This window comes from Leopardus geoffroyi, chromosome B1 (genome assembly GCF_018350155.1).
Source record: "Leopardus geoffroyi isolate Oge1 chromosome B1, O.geoffroyi_Oge1_pat1.0, whole genome shotgun sequence".
NCBI classification, from domain to species: Eukaryota; Metazoa; Chordata; class Mammalia; order Carnivora; family Felidae; genus Leopardus; species Leopardus geoffroyi.
Window position 1 is genome coordinate 83,523,932 of NC_059327.1, and position 25,481 is coordinate 83,549,412.

The 25,481-nt window shown below is 40.0% G+C and overlaps 1 protein-coding gene and 1 long non-coding RNA gene across 7 annotated transcripts in view; both read left to right on the forward strand.

The window, feature by feature from the left end:
* The window catches only part of LOC123591992, a 90,093-nt gene extending 72,311 nt beyond the window's left edge, over positions 1–17,782 (forward strand). Inside the window, exons 3-5 of the long non-coding RNA XR_006709529.1 lie at positions 13,975–14,182; positions 15,888–16,350; positions 16,528–17,782. This is a non-coding gene — a long non-coding RNA (uncharacterized LOC123591992). The remainder of the gene's footprint in view (positions 1–13,974; positions 14,183–15,887; positions 16,351–16,527) is intronic.
* A 6,623-nt stretch (positions 17,783–24,405) lies between these two features.
* Positions 24,406–25,481, forward strand: part of INPP4B (inositol polyphosphate-4-phosphatase type II B) — a 778,265-nt gene continuing 777,189 nt past the window's right edge. For all 6 annotated transcript variants that reach the window (XM_045466827.1, XM_045466836.1, XM_045466862.1 and 3 more), the window contains exon 1: positions 24,406–24,631. The gene's annotated coding sequence lies outside the window, so the exon portion shown is untranslated. The remainder of the gene's footprint in view (positions 24,632–25,481) is intronic.

The following is a 25,481-nucleotide window of genomic DNA, read 5'->3' on the forward strand; positions in this document are numbered from 1 at the left end:
CAAAGATGTAGGGAGTCAGAAAGCCTTTTGCATTGCTGGTGAGAATGTAAAATGATACAGCTAATTTGAAAACAGACTGGCAGTTTCCTATAAAGTTAAACATCAGTTTATCAAACATTCTAGCAATTCCACACCTAGCCACTTACCCTAGATAAATGAAAGCATATATCTATGTTAAAAAATTACACGTAAATGTTCATAACGTCATTATTCATAATAGTCAAAGAGTGGAAATAGTGTAAATGCTCTTCACCTGGTGAATAGAGAAAATGTTGTATATCCATACAATGGAGTACTGTTTAGCAATCAAAAGGAATGAAATACTGATAATGCTACATGAACCTCATAAACATTATGCGAAGTGAAAAAAGTCCTACTCCCAAATGTGTGACTTTATTTATATAAAATGATCCAGTAAAGGCTAATATATAAAAATACAAATTAGAATACTGGCTGCTTGAGGCATGAGCATGGTATAAAGACAAGGATTTACAGCTAATGCGCATGAAGGTTGTTATTAGTGGGATGAAAGTATTCTAAAATTGGATTATGATGATGGTGTACACCTCAGTAAATTTACTAAAAATCAGTGAATTGTACACTTAAAATGGGTGAATTATATATACTTTTCATATATATAAGATATATATGATATATATCATATATATGTGATATATATGATATATGTGACATCTGATATATCTGATATATATGATATATGTGACATCTGATATATCTGATATATATGATATATATATATATATATATATATATATATATATATATAATATCTCCATAAATTTGTTGAAAATGGTAAATGAATGATTAAAACAAGTAAAATTTAGGTCTGTATGTCATCTTGCTATCCAGTTGGGTTTATCCTTGTTAGAACTTTCATGTAATCTCAGTATTACTACTCCTGATGGTCCCCAACATCCATCCGAACACATCTCTACTCACCAACAAACTACCTCTTTATTTGCAGCATACAAACTTGTACCCATTGCAGATTATTCCCTCTGCAGCTAGAAGAGCAATAGAACCTTCCTAAACCACAGCTAATTATCATTTCCAACTGTATATGGGCCTGAAACGACCTCCTCCCCTAATTATCTCCTACTCATATTTCAGATCCTAGCTGAAATTATGCATCTTTGAGGAATTGTACCTTCTGGATTATTCATATTTGTCTGCCTCCACATTCATAAACCAGTCCTTCAGTTTCACTGACCACCTGCTGTTTAGATTTTTGCTTTGTTTTGGGCATTGATGCCATTTGCCACATTACTTTGCCACATTACTATTAACATAGTAATTCTCTGAAATAGTGTGATAAATGACTGATTAAAATTTGTTAGAAATGTAGCTTTCTATGTCTTATGTATAAGATTCCTGGTAAGTGGCTTAGAAATAAGTAATTTCACAACCTCCAATGATGCTTCCGTGTATGTAGTATGTAGACCACACACTGTTTTCAAGACACAGAGATACATGGCTTAGGATGGAATCTATCAGGGTATTATTTAATGTAACATTATTTTGGCATATTTTACATATCACATGATTCACCTATTTAAAGCATACATTTAATTTTTTTTCTAAAATTTTTTAAATGTTTTTATTTATTTTTGCGACAGAGAGAGACAGAACATGAGCAGGGGAGGGCCAGAGAGAGAGGGAGACACAAAATCGGAAGCAGGCTCCAGGCTCTGAGCTGTCAGCACAGAGCCCGTGCGGGGCTCGAACCCACAGACTGTGAGATCATGACCTGAGCCGAAGTCGGAGGCTTAACCGACTGAGCCACCCAGGCGCCCCCACTTAATTTTTATTAAGTTTACCAAGTTGTTCAATCATCACCAAAAATCAGTTTCAGAACATTTCCATCACCCTGATAATATTTCTCATGTCCATTTACTGCTGATCTCCTTTTCTGTTCCATATACCCTACCCTGGGCAACCACCAATCTACTTTCTGTTTCTATATATTTACCTTTCCTGAATATTAAAAAAATGGAATTATGCAATATGTGGTCTCTTCTGTTTGGCTTCTTTCACTTGACAGTTTATTGTTTAAGAAATAAATGCCAGTAGGTGCGCCTGGGTGGCTCAGTCGGTTAAGCATCCGACTTCAGCTCAGGTCACAATCTCACAGTTTGTGAGTTCGAGCCCCGCGTCGGTCTCTGTGCTGACAGCTCAGAGCCTGGAGCCTGCTTTGGATTCTGTGTCTCCTCCTGTCTCTGCCCCTCCCATGCTCATGCTCTGTCTCTCTCTCTCTCAATAATAAACATTAAAAAAATTTAAGAACTTAATGCCAGTGATAAGTGAATGAAAAGACAAAACAGCCACATCATGACCTGTATCAGGGACTTGTCCTTGTTATTGCTAAATAGTGTTCCACTGTATGGGTATACTACATTTTGTCTACCCATTTGTCAGTTGATGAACATTTGGGTTGTTTCCAATTTTTGGCCATTTACAGATGTAAATATTCATGTACAAATCTTTGTGCAGATATATATTTTCTTCTTTTCTTGGGAAGATACCTAAGAGTGGTTATAGTAGATTTATTTAACATTATAAGAAACTAACAAACAGTTTTTAAGTTGGCTGTATATTATTTTACATGCCCCTTTCCAATTATCCACATTCTAGCCAACACCTGTCATTGTCTGTCTTGATTATGGTCTTTCTAGTGGGTATATATTGTCTCATTGTGGTTTTAATCTGCATTCCCCTATTGATTAATAACATTGAGCATCTTTTCTTGGGCTTATCCACCATTCATATATTGTTTTTGGTGAAATGTCTATTTAAATCTTTTGTCCATGTTTTGATTGGGTTGTCTGTTTTGTTGTTGAATTGTAAGAGTTCTTTGTACATTCTGGGTACATGTTCCTTATCAGATATGTGTTTTGCAAATATTTTCTTCCTGTCTATGGCTTGTGGTTTTATTTTATTAATGGTGTATTTTGAAGTACGAGACTTTTGAGGAAGTCCAATTTATTAAGTTTTTTAATGGACCATGATTTCAGTGCTGTATTTAAGGAATCTTTACCTGACCCATATCTCAAATATTTTCTCTTATGTTATCCTCTAAAATTTTTGTGTGAGAGTTAAGGTCTGAGTATTGCACTGTTGGTGGGAATGCAAACTGGTGCAGCTGCTTTGGAAAACAGTGTGGAGGTCTGAGCTCATTTTCTTGGCATGTGCTTTTCCACTTGTCCAAGAATCATTTGTTTAAAAATCAAATAGAATTTATATATAAAAAAGAATATATCGGGGCACCTGGGTGGCTCAGTCGGTTAAGCATCTGACTTTGGCTCAGGTCATGATCTTGTGGTTTGTGAGTTCAAGCCCCTCGTCGGGCTCTGTGCTGACAGCTCAGAGCCTGGAGCCTGGAGCCTGGAGCCTGCTTCTCATTCTGTGTCTCCCTCTCTCTCTGCCCCTCCCCTGCTCATGCTCTGTCTCTGTCTCAAAAATAAATAATACATGAAAAAAATTATATATAAAAAGAAAAGAATATATCTGTCCTTATGCCTATGCCACATTGTCTTGGTAACTATACTTTTATATTAAGCTTTGAAGTTAGGAAGTTAGGCTTCCCAATTTGCTCTTCTTTTCAAAATTGTTTTGGCTCTTTAGGTCTTTTGCAATCCCATATACATTTTAGGCCAATGGGAAAATCCTACATACTACACATTTCTCATCAATTTTTGCAAAAAAAAAAAAAAGACTTACTGGAATTTTAATAGGTATTGTGCTGAATATATAGCTTGTGTTGATAAATCTCAGGGAAATTTTCCATCTTAAAGCTAATGAGTATTCCAATTTAAGTAGATGGAATGTCTTTCTAATCATTTAGAAATTAATTTCCCTCAATAATGTTTATAATTTTTAGTGTATAAGCCTTCCACTACTTTTGTAAATTTATTCCTATGTATTATATATTTTTATTTTATTTTTTTAATATGAAATTTATTGTCAAATTGGTTTCCATACAACACCCATTGCTCATCCCAACAGGTGCCCTCCTCAATGCCCATCACCCACCCTCTCCTCCCTCCCACCCCCCATCAACCCTCAGTTTTTTTCAGTTTTTAAGAGTCTCTTATGTTTTGGCTCCCTCCCTCTCTTTTTTTTTTCCTTTTTTTTCCCCCTTCCCCTCCCCCATGAGAAATTTCTGGTAAGTTTGTCAGGATCCACATAAGAGTGAAAACATGTGGTATCTGTCTTTCTCTGTATGACTTATTTCATTTAGCACAACACTCTCCAGTTCCATCCATGTTGCTACAAAAAGCCAGATTTCATTCTTTCTCATTGCCACGTAGTATTCAGTTGTGTATATAAACCACAATTTCTTATTCCATTCATCATTTGATGGACATTTAGGCTCTTTCCATAATTTGGCTATTGTTGAAAGTGCTGCTGTAAACATTGGGGTACAAGTGCCCCTATGCATCAGCACTCCTGTATCCCTTGGGTAAATTCCTAACAGTGCTATTGCTGGGTCCTAGGGTAGATCTATTTTTAATTTTTTGAAGAACCTCCACACTGTTTTGCAAAGCGGCTGCACCAGTTTGCATTCCCACCAACAGTGCAGTACAAATCAAAACCACACTCAGATACCACCTCACGCCAGTCAGAGTGGCTAAAATGAACAAATCAGGAGACTATAGTTGCTGGCGAGGATGTGTATTATATATTTTTAAAATCTCACCCAAGTATTTGAGACCTATCATGATCAAAGATGATTTTAAAACTGTATATTCAGATATTAGCGGTGTTTATGTCTGACAATGTAATAACAAGTGTAACTTTATTTTTCATGCTTGTCCATATTTTCCAAATTTTCCAGAAGGTTCATAAATCTCTTTTCAAGTTGGTGATGTCCGAAAACATAGTAAATCATCAATGTAAGAAAAATATATGTGAGATGGAAAACCTTAACGATAATAATTAAAGCTGTTGTGTACTATACTGTCACCATATACCAGGAGTTTTCCCTAAGAACTTTACATGTATCCCCTCATTTAATTTTCTCAATAGATGCATGAATTATGTCTACTTTAATGCCTATTTTATTGATATGGAAACTGAATCAAAAAGTAATTAAGTTACTTGCCCAAGGTCTCAAGGCTTACAAGTGGCAGACTAGTAGTTTGAACTGGCTCTAGATCCCATGCTCTTAACCACTGAATATTGGAATAAAATCCATCAACACATAAATAATAAATACCTCTGTGTAGGTTAAGATAGATATTTTTAAATAAAATGTTATTTTGAATTTTCTAAATGAGTATTAATGTTTTCACAATTAGAAAACAAACATTTGCAAGTGGCATAAAATAATTCAGTGGTGGACTCTACCGCATAGGATACTTTTGCTTTCCTGATAGATCATTCTGAGACTCATTCACCAGTGGTTGACCTAATAAGTAAAAACATTTTATCTTTCTTTATGAAATGCCTATTCTATTACTGTAATCGAAATTTTACACTTAAATCTTATATTACTTTATCCTTCAGGCCAATCCAGTAGCAATTTCAGTAGTGTAACAAAAAGAAGTGCATGTTCACATATTCAGATAAATATAATATAAATAAGGAAAGCAAAGGGAATACAGACATTTTTAAAAGGTTATTAAAAAAAAGACATACAAGGTATTTTCTTTCACTCATGCATCATTAAATGGATCCCTATGTAATGTTTAAACTGACATTTCCACTCAGGTTTCTTCTGTTTTTGTGTCTTATTAGTGAATAGACTTTTTAATGTCCCAAAGTCATAAGGTCATTAAAGAAACCTTGTATACTATAATTAAAAATTGCTATCTTTTTAGCTGTTTTGCTCAGCAAAGGCATAGGGCACAGTGTCTTTTAGAAACATTGCTCCTGAGATGGGAATAAAAGATTCTGACCTTTTAGTGCAGCATTCATGAGTTGGAAGAACTTCATTTATTTTAGGTAAAGAGCAAATGGAGCATTGCCTATTTTTAGTAATTCAAGAAGGACTAGAGTCACCTACAACTTGCCAGTCAATAGTCTTTTCTAATGTTATCCATTTAGGAAAGTATTGTACTTGTCTTTAAAACATCAGTGGCTCTTAGCTAGCAATTTGAACACATACACACACACGTATACAACCATATGACTATAGTCTAGTTACTGATGAGCTATAGTCATAAAGAACACAACCCTTATGTGTGAAAGCCTTCTTCCTCTTCCAACAGACGGGACATATTCTTCAAAACTGAGAAGTCATTTAAAAATTGACTCTTAAATGTAAAATAATTAGAGCTCTGAGACTCCATCTAGTTCAATGTTTAAATGTGAAAAAAATGGCATAAGGTCTATTTGATATTAAATTAACTCTATAAACACAATAATATTGACTGACCCAGCTTGCTCACACATAAAATTAAGTCCATGGATAATCGCTGCACATACTTTCATTTTAAAAGAAAAAATTCAGGTAATAATTAAAAACTGGTAAGAAAAGTTATGGTCAATTTCACTTTAGTCACTAAGTCACATTTTAAAGCCATATGTAAGTGCTTGGAAAGCTAAGTTCACAAAGTAAAGTTTGTTTAGACCATATGGAATTATGGACATCTAAAAGTTATGTAAGTTCATTGAATTGTCTTGAGCCTATATAGTTCGAGAAGAAGCAAATCCTACTATGGCAAGTTTAGTTACTAGGATTCACCACTGCCACTCTAAACAATCGATACAAATTGCTGCATAATTGGCCAAGCTGTGATAATCCATTGATCATGATGACAAGCTGCAGAGGACCAAAGCCATTGATTTTACCTGCTGTGGCATACTTTGTTAACCATGTGCAGACCTGGATGGAAATACTGGGGAATAGAGAGTCCACCATGTGGTTTGCTTCTGCATTGAAAAAGACTGTGGCTAACAATTAAAAAGGGAATTCAAAACCAATAGAAATGTCTGTTTTTGAGGGTTGGAAAAAACATGGGGCGGGCTTGGGATTTGAGCTACGTGAGGGGCCCAAATTTCCTATTATTGCTGGTTAGAAGGACAAAATCAATTAGCACCTCTCCTAGTCAGGACCCCCTTAAAAGAAAAAAGAATGACTGAGGGATGGCAGTGATAGAGGGGGAGACAATGTGTTGATTTTAAAAACAGCATGGAAAGAGAAATTCTGAGTGATATTAATAACTTGTGAAAATTATGTAATTTCAGAAGGCTAACCTGGGAGCAATCCAAAATTTATTTTTAGAATCAGATGTGTCAGACACATTTACACAAAACCAATTTCCTAACTCATCAAAGATAGAAACCTTGGAACTAGATGCTGCATACCTAATCTACAAAAAATATATATATAATAGTTATTTTAGAATAAATCCCTGTTTCACTGATGGCACAAGTAGCAATTTAACAAAAATCCCACACAGAATAAAACATACTGGGATGCCTGGGTGGCTCAATCAGTTAAGTGTCTGACTTCAGCTCAGGTCATGATCTTCTGGTTCATGAGTTCGAGCCCCAAGTCGGGCTCTGTGCTGACAGCTCAGAGCCTGGAGCCTGCTTTGGATTCTGTCTCCCTCTCTCTCTGCCCTCTTCCACTCACTCTGTCTCTGTCTCTCAAAAATAAACATTAAAAAATTTTAAAAAGAATAAAACATGCTATATTCAACTTGATATAAACTATGTACAAGATGAAGAATAAAATCCTGTAATGGAGCAGCTGTTAGGGAGACTTAACATAGGACAAAGCTGACATTTCTTATGAGCTCTTTTTAAATTCTGCTATGACCAGTATAGAAAGGTCATGGAGTAGTGAGGGTAGATGTGATCTTTATGTGATTCACTGATAGAAAAAAAAATCTTTTTGAAATCCAATTATATACAGAAAGAAACAGCATAATTCATTTTGTACTAGATTCTTCAGAAAAATTTTAAGTTCAGATATAAAGTCTCCAGAGCCAAGTAGTTTGGAAGAAAAGAGACCAGCTAATTAGGGTAAATCTAGTTAACTGAGGAAGACTGATCAGCATAATTAATATTGTTTGGGGGATGAAAGGAAATATATGGATTAGAAAAAGTATTCTGTCTTATGGAATGAATACATCTCAGGAATAAAAGGCACAGCATAGGGAATATAGTCGGTGATATTGTAATAGCACTGCATGGTGACAGCTGGTAGCTACACTTGTCGTGAACATAATGTGCAGAGATGTTGAATCACTACGTCATACACCAGAAACTATTGTGACATTGTGTGTCAGCTATACTCAAATAAAATAACAAAATCAAATTACAAAACAAAAAAGAAAACAGAGGAATAAGAAAGAAGAGAACAGTGTACTATCTTGTACATGTACCTGAATTAAAAGGAAGATTCAAGATATTATTTACTTCCCAGATACGAACTTGATAAATATTAATATTGTTTTTGGCACATTTGAAAGAGATGATATAGACCTCTTTGAAAATTTGGATTCTATTTTGCAGTCTATTTAGATTGATGCCCTTAAATATTGTTAATTGTTATATCATGAGATTTGACTCAACGTGTCCAAGTCGACTGCGTTGGGATTGGGTAGATTCGTAGGACCCTCTCTGGAGCAGGCACTGTGAAGAAAACAGCAGTAGGAGCAGGAAAAAGTTCAATCTAGGAAGCAAAAAACCGCATGTAAAGAGTATGACAAGGAGAAGCAGATAACAGTACCCCAGGAAAGTAGTTCATATTGGAGGCGAGTTTTAATACCAAAAAATGGGGGAGGGGACAATATTTGTCTAATAGTTGGTGAGGGACAATTGAGGAGGGGTCAGTATACAGACATGTTGCAACAAGACTGGCAGGTTTGCATCAGGAAATCCCGTCAGCAGGTAGCAGAAGTCCAATCACAGAAACCCCCCCCCCCCAAAGAGGACTGTGGTGGGTACGACAGACTTGCTTTCCCCGAATCAATTCCCACCTCTTTCTTCTGTGGCTTCCTATACTGCAGAGGCTAGTGAGCTAAATCTACATTTCCCACATTTCGGGATATGATTTATGTTCTGTCAACCAGATGCCTTTACATAAGACTTAAATCCAGAACTAAAGTAAGAGTGGAGGGAAACATGACATGAGCCTCCTATTTTTGCTGGTGCAGATTGAAGTGCAAGTGCTTTGATCTTGAGCTAGCAGCTGTCACCATGACTTCTTGATTCATCAGGCCACTTCTTGATTATGGCCAGGGCAGCAGCAGTTCTGCTCATGACTTAAGTTTCCTCTCCTGGAAGATCAGACTAAAGTCTCTTCAGTTTATAAACAATTTGAGAAGCCACTTAATACCCAATAAAACAAATTTCTTTCTGCTGGCATGGTCTAGAGTAGGTTTTATTCTCTATAACTGAACCCTCACAGGCTGTTGTGGTTGCAAGCAACTGGCTCTCAAGGAGTGAAATTCTGAGATTAGTTAGCTCTCGGTTTGAACTGAAGGCGGCTAAGAATCTGTTGGTATCATAAAATAGACACTGGTATGTACTGGTGATGTAGTACCTCATCACCTGGGGTTGTTCAGAATAAGAAGCCTATCAATGACAATGTTCTGGTGGCTTAAGAGATGCTGGTAATTATGCGAGGATTAAGGAATGCAGGGAGGGTTGTGAGTATGTGGGGTAGATTTTTCTATCAGCTCCAGAGAACTTAAAGGACAAATGATAAAATGAAATATAAAGTGCTCTGCTTAAGTATGGTCAGAGAATCGAGGAACTTCCATGGCTGCCTGCAGGCCTCTCTTCTGTCTTGTAGTTGTTCAATGGACAGAACCAAAAGATAGAACCAGAGTCTGATCCTTCAGGTTTCTGAACTGCATAACAGTGTGGATTTATACACTTCATGTTTCTTGTGTGAACCCTAGCGCATTTATCAGGATGAATGGGGCCAAGAAAACTGAGATATGGAATGTGGTAGATTCATATGTCCCTGAGTACCTTAAAAGCCCATATTCCATCAAATGTTCCTTGAAAGCAAAAGCAAACTTGTTTCCTGTTTTAGGAGGCTGTTCTTTTCTTGCCAGAGGGCCATGTGATGACTTCACTGGAGGGAGTTAAGTTAGCAGAAGTTGTCAGCTCTCTGTGTGTCTATACCCCAACATTGCCTTAGAGCCATATAGAATAAATCCCGGCATGCGAGTGTGGTGGCAAATACAAAGTCAAAGCTGGAGGGAAAAGATTTATACAACAAAAAGAATCACAAGATTTTGCTCAGTTGCAATGGCAAAAACCTGCAATATGTGTGGGAATGGATTCCAAGGGTGTCAGACCAAGAAGAGAGAAGTGTAATTTTAGATTGGGTTGGTTATTTTGCATTGGGTGCACTTGCCAGGGATTCCATGTTCAATATGCTCACTTGAGTAGCTCAGAATGTTTGACAGAATTGTTGGTATGGTGGTAGCCAATGTATAAGCTATGTTACCAGAAATTTCTTGGGATAATGTAGAGAAATGGATGTAAAGATAAAGAAATATTAGGGTATGTTTATGATATACAAATCACTCATCTACATTTAGTTATGTCTCATGAGACAGACTACAGGGCACTTTTCTACAGTGAGGCACTGTGTTAATAAAGAAACACCTTAAAAATCATCAGAGTGGCTGTTCTCTGCAGGCCAGACCTGACCATAGGAGTTGCTGCTAAAGGATAGGGCTCCTGACTTTTCTGGGGTTGATGGGGTCCCAGGCAGCAAAGTGCAGGGGATGCTACAATGACAGACCCAAGACAGAGGCAGATGGATGTGGTTCCCCTAATAGGTAGCTGGAGAGATATCACAGGGTCTGACTGCCAGGGATAGGAATGTGCAGGACCGTTATCATGCTCCTTGATCTGCATAAACTGAATCTAAAAAAAAAAGCTAAATTCTAGGTGACCTGAGTAACTGTAATTATGAGTTATAGCCCTTTTGCAGTTCATAGACCCAAGCCCAGAAATGAATGAGCAAGTATCCTACAATAGTGCCATGAGCACTGTTCCTGGTCTTCCCCTGAAAAGAACCTGCAGCCACCTCTCAGGAAAATGGCTTTGCCTGGGAGAAAGGAGCCACCCAGACCTTTGCAGGATTATTGACATGGGCTCGAGCTAATGTTGATTCCAGAATGCTGTTGTGGCCCACTACACAGAGGAGGCTTACTGAAGTTCAGAGAGTATCAGTGGATATTTGGTCTGGGTTCCTTTCACAGTGAGTCAACAGGGACCTACTGGTGAATCATTCCATAGCTACTTTCCTGGTTTTCATAGGTATAGCTGGAACAGACTTGTCAACATCTACATGTTGGCTTCCTGGCCCATGGAGTGAAGGCTCCGGATGGGCAAAAGGAAGCCTCTGTGCCAAGGTGTTGCCATAATAGTCAACCTAAAAAATGCCATGCAGCTGGAGGGGTTGTAGAGATGAATGTTACTATCAAACACTTGAGGAAGGTAGGAATAATAATTTCTGTTACATTTCCCAGTTACCCCCATCCTCATTAAGCTCTCCTGCTTGACCAGTGAGAAGATGGATGGGTTTGGGGAACAATATTAATGGATTATCAGAAACTTAATGAGAAGGTGATTCCAAGTGGGGCTGCTGTTTTATATGTGGTTTATTTTCTGCAGTCAACACAGACTCTGATTCTTGATATAGAACTGTTAAGTTGGCAAATTCTTTTCCTAGATTAAATACCCCAATAAGGAGAGACCACAAAAACAGTTTCCTTTAAATAGCAGGGACAGCAATGGACTGAGGACTATATCAACTCTCTGGCTCTGTAGTAATTCAAGGATTGGCAAACTATTCCTAGAAAGGGTTAAATAGTAAATATATTAGGCTTTGTATGCCACATATGGTCTCTAATGCATATTCTTTTTCCTCTTTCTTTTTAAAAACCAACCTAACAAATAAAAATCATTCTTGGCTTGCAAGCTTTACAGACACAGGCTGCAGGGCAGATGTGGCCTCTAAGCCATAGTTTGCTGCCTTCTCGTTTGGCTCATGGGTTTCTTAAGCACTTCACCTATCCCCAGGATATCATGCTGCTCCATTACATGGATACCATGTCTATAATTATGGATCCAGTGAACAGAGAGTAGACCTGGACGTCCTGGTAAGATATATTGATGTCAAAAATGAAAGCTAAATCCAATAAATTTCAGTGACCCATTTTTAAGACATAGAGTCAATTTTTCAAAAAGTTGTTTTTAATTCTGGGTTTAAGAAACAAGAAAAATCCAAGTCAGGAAAATTGTATACAAGCTCTGAGAAGGATGAACAGTAAAGTGAGTCTTGAAGCTGGTCCCTCCAGTGGGGGATGGCTGTCCTCAGATCCTTCCCACCAAGGGCCTTTGGACCTGAGAAATGACTGAGCCCATACCAGGGTGTCAAATGGCTCCAAACATAAGGAGAGAGAAACAGTGGCTGAGAACCAGGGGACCTGATAAAGTAGGTCCTTGGAATATCGATTTTGAGCCTTTTATTTTATACCACTAAGCCATTTTGATTGGGGGTATTGTCTGACATTGAGATAGAAGAAAGTCAAAATTTGACTTTAATTTTATTTGTCAAATTGCTAGAAAAAATCCTATCTATAGGTAATATAAAAATAACCGTGTTCCAACGGAATTTTAAAGAAAGAAACATTTAGAGATTGCTGAAAACCATGTAATTGTGTAATTGTGCAAGCAAAGATGACTTTTTTAATTCATTTTTAAGAATGGTTTAAATTGGTTTGTGTATAATAAAAAGTTAGCCTTTCATCAATACTTGTGTAAATAAACTGCAGCATCCAGGGAATGTAGATTATCAAAGGACAATCAAGCTGTGGTTTACTATTTCACATAGTATGCTTTCTCTTTTGCAACTAATATAAGCCACAACTGCATGCTTTATTATAAAAAGCAGAACAAAAACTGGCCAGTGTTTTCCTTATTTTAGAAAGACAAGGCTCAACAATGAATCACATATTAGGAATTTGACCTGGACAGTAATGGATTCAACTTTTGTGTTGCCATGTTGGCTTAACCCCATCTGTAAAGTGTGTCTGTAGTGATGACAAGTACTGAACCTCTTTCTTTGATTTAATGATCTTTAGCAGAAACCTATTTAACTGTATGTGTATATGTTTTCATCAAATGCTGTTTTCTTATGTATTTGAATGTGCATATTTGTTTCACTATGGACTTTTACTAGACTGGTGCCCAATATCTCTCTCAATCTGAAATGCTCAGTTACCTCCTCTCAGAAATAATCCTGCAATGCCCTTTATACTCTATAGAGAACTATGGACACCTGATCTAATGGTTGTTAGATGGTTAGCCTAAGCATACATTGGTCAGCAATACATGAGGTAGCCTGCTACAAGAGGCTCTCTTCTTAATAGGAGATAGATGAATTGCCCCAATCTGTTATCCAGTCAGTTGCTATCCTTTGCAATCTGGACTAATGAGAATACAGAAGATAATTCAATTAGTGGTAGGAGGAGAAAGGGGAACTTCCAAAAAGAACCATAGACAATGAAACTTACTGAGAAATATTAATGATCAAAGGGACGATTCAGAAGAAAGACTGTGGTTCTGGTGGCAGTGTCCACCAAGTTTTCTTCATTCCTCCATTTATAGCTGTCCAGTAAAAGGTGACCAGGACCCCAGTAGCAGCAATGCCAGTGGCTTCTCTGGCAGAAAAAAAAATGAGAGAAACAGAGAGGAAACCCACAAGACAGGTCAACACCGCACATTTCTAGTATTTCATGTCTGCCCAGGGTACTTCTGTTTTTTGTAAATATCATCCAGATGTGTACGGCTTTTCCAGTCTTTGAGGATCATACCTACAACAAACAGTTATGAATCATTGGAGCTTGTATCCCATTTGATTTTTGAAAGTCCAGCATTTTTTTTTTGATCCAAAGAATGCTTATATATCCTACAAATTCTTCAGGTTTGGAGAGTCCTCTCAACCAATTAACTTTCTGATTCTAACTCCAGGCTGGCTTTTCCATGTTGTTGCTGTCCTCCTGATCCACTCTGGGAGAGAACAAAGTCACCAATGCTCAGTGAAGATCCTGCTACTCGGTTTAACTACATTTCTCAGATGAATGGTGGGTACAAAAAGGAATAACAATGGAGGAGGACAAACAAACAAAAGATGACTTCTTAGGACTTCTAAGATATAAAGGCCTCATCCTTCTATAAGGTAGCTGGGATGTGGGGATAGAGACATAATGGGGTGGAGAGAAGATGCTACTTAGTCCGCCCACATGATGCATTTGGCATCTTTGAAAGAGAAGTGCCTTTGATCATGGGCTCCCTGCCTGGAGTTCAGTTGCCCCACAATCTTCTGAGATCCAGCAAGAAACAGATCTATTTTCTCTCTCACCCACCACTCCTAACCCCCAGTTCAAAGCCCCCCTCCAGGAAACATAATCATCTTCAGAGACTTAATTAGGGCCTAGAATGAAGACAACTTTTTTTTGTTGTTATGTAGAACTATTTTGCTTCCTCACTATTTTGAACATCCCATTGTAGAATAATATTCTTTTTGGCTTTACCATTACAAAAACCCAGCAAAGGACTTTTTCGCCAAAAATGAAAAGTAATCTGACTACAAGGTTCATATTCATCCTCCATTTGGAGAACTTGATAAAAGGTTCACAGTATTAAAGTAGTGGTGTTTATCTGCTCCCTGCTTCCACTCACTTCTGAGTTACCCCCTTTATCAAGGTTTTTTTTTTAAATGACCCAGCAATAGCACTGCTAGGAATTTACCCAAGGGATACAGGAGTGCTGATGCATAGGGGTACTTGTACCCCAATGTTTATAGCAGCACTTTCAACAAGAGGCAAACTATGGAAAGAGCCTAAATATCCATCAACTGATGAATGGATAAAGAAATTGTAGTTTATATACACAATGGAATACTACGTGGCAATGAGAAAGAATGAAATCTGGCCTTTTGTAGCAACGTGGATGGAATTGGAGAGTGTTATGCTAAGTGAAATAAGTCATACAGAGAAAGACAGATAGCATATGTTTTCACTCTTATGTGGATCCTGAGAAACTTAACAGAAGATCATGGGGGAGGGAAAGGAAAAAAAAGGTTAGAGAGGGAGGGAGCCAAACCATAAGAGACTCTTAGAAACTGAGAACAAACTGAGGGTTGATGGAGGGTGGGAGGGAGGGGAGGGTAGGTGATGGGTATTGAGGAGGGCACCTGTTGGGATGAGCACTGGGTGTTGTATGGAAACCAATTTGACAATAAATTTCATATTAAACAAAATCAAAAAGAAAAAAAATAAAAAATAAAAAAATACTCAAATCTACTCCCAGCTATAGCTTTTGGTTACAAAACCAGAAAAGGCTAACTTAGGGAGGTTTTTAACATAAAATGAGTGACTCATTTGTTTTCATTATAACTTTCATGAAGCTGAAATTCAGTCCTATAAAATGTTACTTCATTTTAGACCAAATAAAATTGTTGTCTTTGGTTGTCTTTTCACATTGATGAATTTTCTCACCCATTTCCTAAGGTTTCAAATAATCTTATTTGCCCATAAGTGCAGTATTTCAAAGGAAGAACATTTTTGAGCTATCTATAATGATTTCTCCACTTTCACCTTAGAGAATAGTGCAATGCATTCTGCACAAAAAGCTTACATTCTATTTACAAAGAAGAAAATCTGTAACTTCCTATTTATCTGGATATGTTGTAGAAAGTAATATACCATTATATATTAAAAAGAAAAGTTACTCTGAAATTTCAAGTCTTCAAAAATGTACACATGCATGTACATTACCATACTCATTCATCTATTTGTATAACATAGGATAATATTTTTGAAATAACACAGATGAATTTTCTCTTCATTTTCTCTTCAATTATTTCTCTGTGTTTTCTCCAGAATTATTGTCCCAAGAAAGAGGAGCACGATTGCCACCAGAGAAAGAGGAGGATATGATATAGAAGCCATGGTGCACAGGGTAGGGAAGTGGAAAACTGGGAGGGGAGAAAGGACAGGAAATGAGAAAAGGGCAGGAAAATGTATGTGCTTGTCTTTCTTCCTCCTTAGAGGTTAATCTGTAAAGGAGAGAAAGTAGATATACTGAAATACACTCTGAAGTTCCTCAAACGTGGCACATCACAGAGAAGTTCTACACTCAGCCTGGGGTAGCATGTTAGAGAGCATTGAAAGAAGAAGATTCTAGATGGATGGGCCATGACATCCCATGATCTTCATGTGCCAAGGGGAGGTCCAAAGTTCCTGATGACCCCACGAGGAATGCAGAAGTGCTGAGAAAATGCTGGGTCTGAAGATGCCTCAGGACCAAGGGAACCCCCCGCTCCTGACAGAAGGTCCAAAAGAGGTAAAGTAGATCCTAAGAACTGACAGATTTTTCAGCAAGTGAAATGAGAGGTTCAGGTTGGATATAATTTGACTTAAAAATAGGAAATGCAAAATTCCCTAAGCCTTAAAGTCTCAGTTTTCTGGAACCTTAACATCTGTTACACAAAGTTAAGTAAAACATGGTTTGCACTTTTAGGTGGAGCTTGTGACCCAGTGAAGGACACACATGTGTCAACAAATCCAGTGCAGTAAATGATACAACTGAGGCAGGTTCACAGTGTGGAAGAAACATAGAACAAGATTAAATGGTTGGTCTTCTCAGGGTAGACGATGTTCTAATCAGACCCTGAAGGATGAGAGTTTTCATAGGTAGACTTCACTTGTCCCTGTGCTGAGGTGTCTCCCTGTGGAATTCTTGCCATTTATGTCTCCTGAAATCCCTCATATCAAACATCACCTACTTCATGAAAATTTTTCTTATCCTTCCCACCAGATTTGATTTCTCCTGTTTCCTAGTTTTCATGGCACTCTCGACTTAGTATCTGGGAAATTCTCTGGAAAATTCTCTCAGATGGGAGAGACCTTAGCCAGATTCTTCTGAACTGTGTTCATTTTCATAGTTGCTGATCAATAGCTCTGTAACAAATGTTAGTCATAGGTAATGTGAAATAGCTAGCCTAGAACGTATAAATTAGTTTTCACAGTGAAGCTGATTTTGCCGCTTCCAAGTCCATCTTCTTTAGTCTTGGCAAGGGGAGATTTGATGATACATAAGTTGTGAAAAATAGATTCCAGCTCATGTCCTGTCCTTACAGTGTCTCAGAGGATTTTCATGGTTACTTTATGAGGTAGGTACTATTATCCCCATTTTATAGATGAGGAAGAAGAAACTCAGAAATTTTAAGGCACTTGTCAAATATCACACAGCTGATAAATGGGAGCACTAAGATGAAATCAAAGTTGTCTGATCCTGAAGCACAAATTGTATCTTGATGAACAAATGACATCTTAATGGAGAGCATCTCCAGGGATTACAGGTTTTACTGGGAGATACAGTTAGACACAATTCTGACTTGCTTTGGTGATCAAAATTGGTTTATTCCAGCCTAAATCAGGTCACTAGGAGATGGTAAAACTTGATTATTCCATGGAAAAGAGACCTACCATGTAAATTGTCAGGAAGATTGTATGTACAGAAGTTTTTGAAAACAAGGTGAGAGGGATATATTTTTCTGTTTAAGTGTGGAACGCAAGATAGAGACACCAATGAACAAAATGTAACAAAATATTCAGGTAGTGGGCTTAGCTCTGGAAAGTACAGGCTACTCCAATCAGTGCCACTGATTACCACAAACATTTCTTACAAATGTGTCTGATATGCAAGTTTCTCCTTCATTTTATGCCACTAGTGACATTATTAAGTAATAAAAAAATGTTTGGTTGAAAATGGACAAGGAAGAAAAACAATTGAGGTATTTTTGCTTTTGAAGACTTCCGTTTTTTTAATGCTTTATATTTCTTGAAGTGAAACAGCATAATACTGTCACCTCTGATCTCTCTACTGCTCAAATATAGCTATCTTTACCCAGTGATTGTCTATAATTTCTCCATTTGTAATTCTGTTTTTTCCTGGCATTTACTAAACATAATCATGTGAGCTATTGTGCTGTAAATTCCAGACATGCCTCTCTTTAAGAAAATAGAATTTCAAATAATATATATTATTGGAAAATATTATATATATTATATATATTATTATATATATTATATATTATATATTATATATAGTATATATATTACTATATATTATATATATATATTATATATATTATATATATAATATATATATATATTAGTGGAAAATTATATATATTAGCCGGTTGTTGTTGTTAAAAAGATTTTTCACACAACCAGATTTAAAGAACCAGATCCCTTGGGGCAAATATTCTCAATCTGGAGTCATAAATGGCTATTCTGAGAGATCAGTGCACTTCCTGAAAATGCATAAAAAACAAGAAGTATAAAGGATATATTCTTAAAAGTCAGTAGAGTCTTTAAATCTCAGGTATAAAAAGTGGAACATAATTTTTCTAATACAATTAACTTATAAGCACCTATTTGCTTGTTAGGAGCTTAACTTAGTTTTCTCAATTCTATTAAACTGAGTGTATCCTGGTTTACAACATATCCAGTTTAAGATTCTGTTGCTTTCTCTCTTCCTCCTTTTCCCTCACTGTGGGGTAGCTTGCTGGTCCAGAGGAGACTTATGAAGCACTGTGACATTGGGGGACACGTCTGGGTGTTGATGATCTCTCTCATTTTCTAAAGAGGTGACTTGGTCTCTCTGTTCTCTGAGTGTGAGGAAAGCATAACTTGGCTCTAGTGAACAGGCACTGACTATTCTCCAACTATTGATTGGTCCCATGCCTGGTATGTGCAATGCCATGGAATTGTAGCCACATCTCTGCACACCAGTCAACAGACTGCACTGTTCTTTGGTATTTTGTGTGGTTGCCCTTCCAGGTAGCCTTTCCCATGGCCTGTTGGTTGGTTCACTTTCCCAACTAACTTCCAGGCCTCCTGGAGCTCACAAAGGCCCCATGCTTACTAAGTAGGCACCATGAGAATACCCAGGGGGCTGGACAGCCCATAATCCTCAGCCCTTCAGGATCTAGATAAGGCATACTAACATTTATATTTCCACTTTACAGCATTTTGTTCTGGGTTCTTCTATTAAGACTGAGATTTTCAAAATACTCCAAAGGGAAAGCTGGGTACAAATTTCTTTACTCTTGGGCCCTGTTAACATAAAGGAGAAATCTCTGTCCCACCTCTACCCTAAGACTCTTCCAGGAGTGTGATGCAGTACATATCTGTTATGTGCTGAATTGTGTCCTCTCAAATTAATATGTTTAAGCCCTAAGCCCAGTACCTCAGAATGTGACTGTATATGGAGAAATGGTCTTTAAAGAGGTGATTAAGTTAAAATGAAGCTGTTAGGGTGGTGCTTAACCCAACCTGGTATTTGTAAGAAGAGGAAATTGAGACACACGAGGAGACACCAGAGGTGTGCACACAGAGGTAAGGCCATGTGAGGACACAGAGGAGGATGGTCATCTTCAAGCTAAGGAGAGAGGCCTTAAGAGAAACCAACCCTGACATCATCTTGATCATGGCCTGTTGTTTCTTTTATGCCACCTAGTCTGTGGTATTTTGCTACAATAGTCCTAGCAAATTAATATAACATCCTTCCGACATCACAATTTTCTCCCACCTGTCTAAGAACTCTGTTTTCTTTTCCTTACCTACAGATCATTTATATCTCCTTCAGGGCAGGAGTGGCTATGAAGGGGACTTGTTCCATAGGTTCACACAGGCTCCAGCAAACCCTACCCCCAACTAACTTTTTGGCTTATACTTACTGGGAATTTGAATCTTTTGTTAAAGAATCTAGAGTCTTTGTTTTGCTTGTTCAAATGGGGGTGATTGAAGGAAGGAAAAAGAAACATGATGTTTAAGGTTTCAGATCTCACATACACTTGACCTCCAGTATCCCTAGGAGATACTTCCCAGACCTCCAGTGGATGCCTGAAAGTACACACACACACACACACACACACACACACACACACAGAGAGAGACACATGGTACCTGTATATATAGAGAGCAGCCTGGCACCTATATATATATATATACATATATATATATAGTGCTGAACTGTATATGTACTATGTTTTTTCCTATCCATACAAGCCTATGACAAAGTTTAATGTATAAATTAGGCACAGTGAAATGTTAACAACAATAAATAAGAATAAAATAGAACAATTATTACATACTGTAATAAAAGTGATGTGAATGTGGTCTCCGTCTCTCTCAGATTTCTTTTTGTGGTATCTTGTGCTGATGTGAGATGATGACATCCTATGTGCTGAGATGAAGTGAGGTGAATGCTGTAGGCAAGGTGACAATATTAGGCTAATACTGACCTTCTGGTAATACATCATATGGAGGACCACCTGCTTTCAGACCAGGTGACTGACCCTGTGGAAAGTGAAACCATATATAAGAGGAGACTAATATCAATATGTCATATATCATCTTCCCACAAATGTGTGTGCATCTGCTCATATTTTTTTCTGGGGAGAGTCCACATTTTTCTTCAGATTCTCAAAGGAGTTCATGACCACAAACATGTTAAGATTCACCACCCTATTATGTTTGAAATATGCTTTGCTTTTAAATATATGATTTATAGACATTTTAGAAATGTAGCTATTATGTAAATGAGAGAGCAGAATGTTTATCTTCAATAAATGTAAATGGTACCACAGTCATTTCCTTCATTTAAAAAAAATCTCTGATTTAATTTGCCATGATAAACGAAGCTAAAGTAAACTGTCTGTGAAATACTTGATTTCCTTCTTCATGCTCATCCAGTTCCACATTGAGAGATCATAAAACCATATACAACTACTTCTACTAGGACAAGCCATCTTAGAGCACCACCATCATCAAGAGACATTCTACCTCACTCAGCATTTAAACATCCATATGCATTCATACAGATGTCACTGCTCCTTATGTTTCTTCTGCCTTTTGTGCCTTTTGTATTCATGGAACAAGGATTAGGAGTTAACAGTGATCATGAATGACCTATACTCCTCTCCACATTCTGAGGATTTTTGTCCTTTCCCTCGTGTCTCAACACATCACTACCAGCCCTGATTACTATAGTCACTGCCATGCGAATGTAACTTGACTTCCACCTCCTGGCCATGATTGTCTGGACTGGGGCTCAGGACCTGGGCCAATCATGGTACTACCTTGAGAATTTGGAGCTGGCACATAGACTATGAAGTTCAAGGGCTGTTAGTATCCATGCAACCTACTGCATACCAGAGATGTAGAGAAGGTCTGTATAAGAGGGAGAGAGAGAAAGAATGGAGCAGGCAGCATAGTGGGGGAAGAGGGACAGATAAAGTCCTAATGGCATGTCCTTATTTCCAAGTTGTCACTGATGCCCAGCTGCATTCCTGTTTTTGGGTTCCATGGGCAGCCTGGTACCTTTCCAATAGTTTCTCCCTTTTAGTTAAGTTGGGTCAAATTTCCATTTCTAATAACAATTCCCATTAATTTAAATACACATATACACATGTACACTTGTAAAAATGACCTTAATGCATGATTACCAAGGCTTCACTCTTCCAATGTTTTCAAAGTTTTCAAAGCTTCCATAAGTTTTCAAAATTAGAATGAAAACCATGACTTGGTCTATAAAGTTATCAGTAATATAAACAAGTAACTGTGGTAAAAAAAAAACAAACAAACAAACAAACAAAAAAAAACCTTTGTCATTCTCAGTGCTATATTTTTATAGGTTTTTAAAGTGAAGGATCATAAAAGTATAGAGTTTTTCTTGGGCCATACCAATCTAACTTGAAATAGAAATCTCCAGGAATAATGAATGAATTACTTCACTAAAAAGGAAGGTGTTACACCAGCCCTGCAGATCATGGCTTGACTTATTGCTTTAGACAGCAAGGTAACTACGGGGAATCACTTTTGACTTCTGGCCCTATAAAGATATTTCAAGAGGAAATGAAAAATATTTTGTCCTTCATTGGCAACTGGAGTTATGTTTGGGGGGGCACAGTGGCTAAAAGTTCAAGGTTTGTAAAAGTGGATGCTAAATGAGTTTAATAATAGAAGCATCTGAATCCTCTAGGCTTATTCAAAGAAAACACCAACAAATGACTAAAAAAGGTAACTATCAGGCTGATTGATGGATTTTTAAAATGCCCCATGGTACATGTATCTGATTCATTCTCTCTCCCTCTCTTTCCCTGTCTTTCTCTCTGTCTCCCTCTTCTCCACAGAATTTAAACTTCCTCAATGATGCGCACAGGTACATCACATTTTCCTCAGCAGCCCTGTAAAAGGTCTAGGTCAGCATGATCTATGTCTGGATTTTAATTGTAAGAGGGTTTTCTGGATATCTCACTTTAAGTGTTCATTTCCATAAAGACATTAGCTGCATCTATTTTACAACTCTGTCTTTTAGAAGAAACAGTTTAGTACTTTTGGCACAGTGGCAGTCCTCATAAACACGCACACACATGCACACACATACACACACACACACACACACAGAGCTCCATTTCAAGTTAGAGGACAAATATGTTAAACATCTTTTCAATTTAGTAGCAAAGCTCTGGCATCCTAATGTTCTGTTATTCTTTTTCTGTATTTTAAGAAAAGGCTGAAACTGTTGCCCAGTGAGAAAGTTGTATCATCTTGCCAGCAGATCTCTATTAACAGAATTTATCCATTGTTTCAAGCACCAAGTATGACAGAGTCTTTTTTTTTCCCTACCCCCAAATGGGTGTGTTCAGCACTGCCCATGCAGGAGAAATCTGACTATAACAGGCTCAAGTGTGATCCACATCCCCAGAGGGCCTGCCTGGACTGTTAGTCCCTTCACCTTCCTCTTTTCTCCTTCTAGCTCACTTGTGATGGTGGCTGGGCATAGCAAAAAAAAAAAAAAAAAAAAATCTTCATCCTTGAAGAGATGGAAAGGGAAAGGCTGCAGGGGCTAAGGGAGAGAATGAGCTGAGCACAGTTTCTGGACCACAATGTTTAATTTATTCCATAAACATTTATGGAAACTACCGCATGTAACGCATTGTTCCAAGCTCTGAGGAAATGTGTTGGAAAACAAACAAACCACCAAAGTCTCTGTTCTCATAAAGATTATAACCTAGTGGCCGTTAAATGTTTGCGGAGTGAATGGTTGCCTAGGTGCAACAAATGCCAGAAGGGGTGGCAGCTGCGGGCAGCTATAGCTTCCCACTTTTTGTAGCTGTAAGTACGGACTTAACCCAAATCGGCTTCACCATCCCAACTGCCGGATTCCTGCGTGGCAAATGTAACCCATGTGTACTAGCTTTCTCACTCCATTTTATTTGAAATGTGAATTTAAAGCGCCTTTAGGAAAAGAAAAGGCTGAGGATGCCTGAGTGGACTGGCGCTCGGTGCCATTACCTTTGAGCAGCTCAGATCAAACCTCTTCAAGAGAACCGCCAGGTGGCACCTGTAAGGCGCAGATGGAGAGACTCATTTGCCCCACACCCCACAGCCCGGAATAACCAGGCTGCGTGCCTTCCACCGTGGGCTTGCTGGCTAGGAAGTGGGGGGGAGTTTTAGTCTCCGTTCAGATTGCGTGATTGCGTACCCTCTTTTCCTGACACCCCAAACACCCCAAACGCGCAGAGTTCAGATTTGTCCCCACGCACCCGGGCTGCCAAAGGCGTGTCACACGTTGGCTAGGAGCAACTCGGCCTCAGTCACCAGCCGTGACGTGGGGGCTGGCGGTGGGCTGCGCAGAGCTGGAAGCCCAGACAGTGCCCAGGTCATCCTCGCCAGACCTCCGCCCGGGCCGAGGCAGAGGAGTGGCAAGAGAGACTGGTCCCAGGGTGGTGGCAGGCTGAAGTCCGGGGCACCGGGGACACCTCCTCCCACTGTCCCCTCACCCCAAGTCTGGGCCGGCGTTGCCAGTGGCTGGGGTCTGGGGCACCTCCTCCCGCGGGTTTGAGACCCTTGTGGTTTCTCTGGGCCCGGTCTCAGCGTGGCAGCTCCGGGTCACCCCTCACCATCACTTTGCAGCTGTGCTCCCGCAGCCCAGGCTGGGCGGTCGTCCCCGCTTGCAGAGGGTCGGGGTGCAGGGTGCCAGCTCACGGAGCAAGCGTGTTTGGGTCATTTCGGGCTGAGCGCGGCCGGGGTAGCAACTCCACTCCATCAGTAGCGGGAAGCGAGCTGCGCCAGTTGCGAGACTGTCGCTGCCGCCGCCGCCTCTATTGGGCCGCTGGTGACATTGGGAGGAGACCGCTTGGAACGAGCGGAGGAGGAGGAAGAGGAGCGGGGGGGGGGGGGGGGGGAGAGAAAGTAGCAATTGTGCCAGGGGGCGTGTGAGCAGCCGGAGAGGCGGCCGCGCTGGTGACAACTTCTCCGGGGCGCGCGCGGCGGGCGGGAGGGAGGGAGGGCTGGGAGCGAGCGCGGAGCGCGGCCGGAGCCGGGCGCCTGGGGGAGCCGCGGGAGCCTCGGGGAGCCGCGGCCCGCGCCCTGCGCCGCCGCCGCCTGCTCGCTTCCTCCGGGTTCTCAGCTCCGGGTGCTGAGGCTCCAGTCTATAAATAGCAGGTTACAGCTCCTGCTCTGCGCGCACACTCTCACAAGCGAACGCAGGAAAGTCAGGCTAAAAGTGTCTGCTGCTGCTGCCGCCCCCCACTCCGCCTCCGGGAGAGGTAATTACCCGCCTGGGATCCGAGGGCTCGGTGGGGATTTTTGCAGGGTGGCGTGGGCGATGGTGGGTGATTCCGGAGGCGTTGGAGCGCATCTGAGAGCGTGGGGGCACGTCTTGGAGGGGGGAACTGTCTGTTTTGTATTAAGTTTCCCAGTCTCACAGCCCCATAAGCCTCTCCAGCCCTGTCGCCTAAGGGGTGGGTGAGCTGTCTCTCCTTGGTGGCCGGGGTACCCCTGTCACCGTGCTTGCCCTGCCGCCGAGCGCCCCTCCGCCGGGCGAGCGCGCGGGTTCACCCTCTCGTTCACACTCACACTCTCTGGGCCCCGGGTAACTCTGAGCTCTGGCCTCGCTGACCTTCCCGGGCTGCGCCCACCTGCGCAGTCCCTTTGGAGAGGCCATGGTGGCCCCCGGGCTCGCTCTTATCCCCATCCCGGCCGCCTAGCTGCCGCCGCCCGCCTCAAGAGAAGTCGGCTTTAAGGCGAGGGGTGGGGTGGGGGGTGGGAGCGAGGGTGACTAGTGCTGAGGTTTCTGTTGCCCCATGTCCTGGGTTTTCCTAAAGGGCCCTTCTCCATGACCACCCCATCCTACCCCCAGCAACTCATTCGGGCAGAGAAGCCCAGCACGTCTCCTCTTGGCCACGGAGCATCCCTTGTCCTACTCCAACGAGGTCTCACTAAGGGGGTTAGAAAGCGAGGGCCTGGGGTGAAGGCACAGGGGAGTGGGGGTGGGGGGAGGGGTCATTGTTTGGAGTCCGAAAACTGAGCTGCCAGCTGCGCAACCTTCCCGGCCCCTCTGGCAGGGAGGGCCCAGGCCGAAGGATGCCTAGGAGCTAGGGCTGGCTCCTGAGTGGA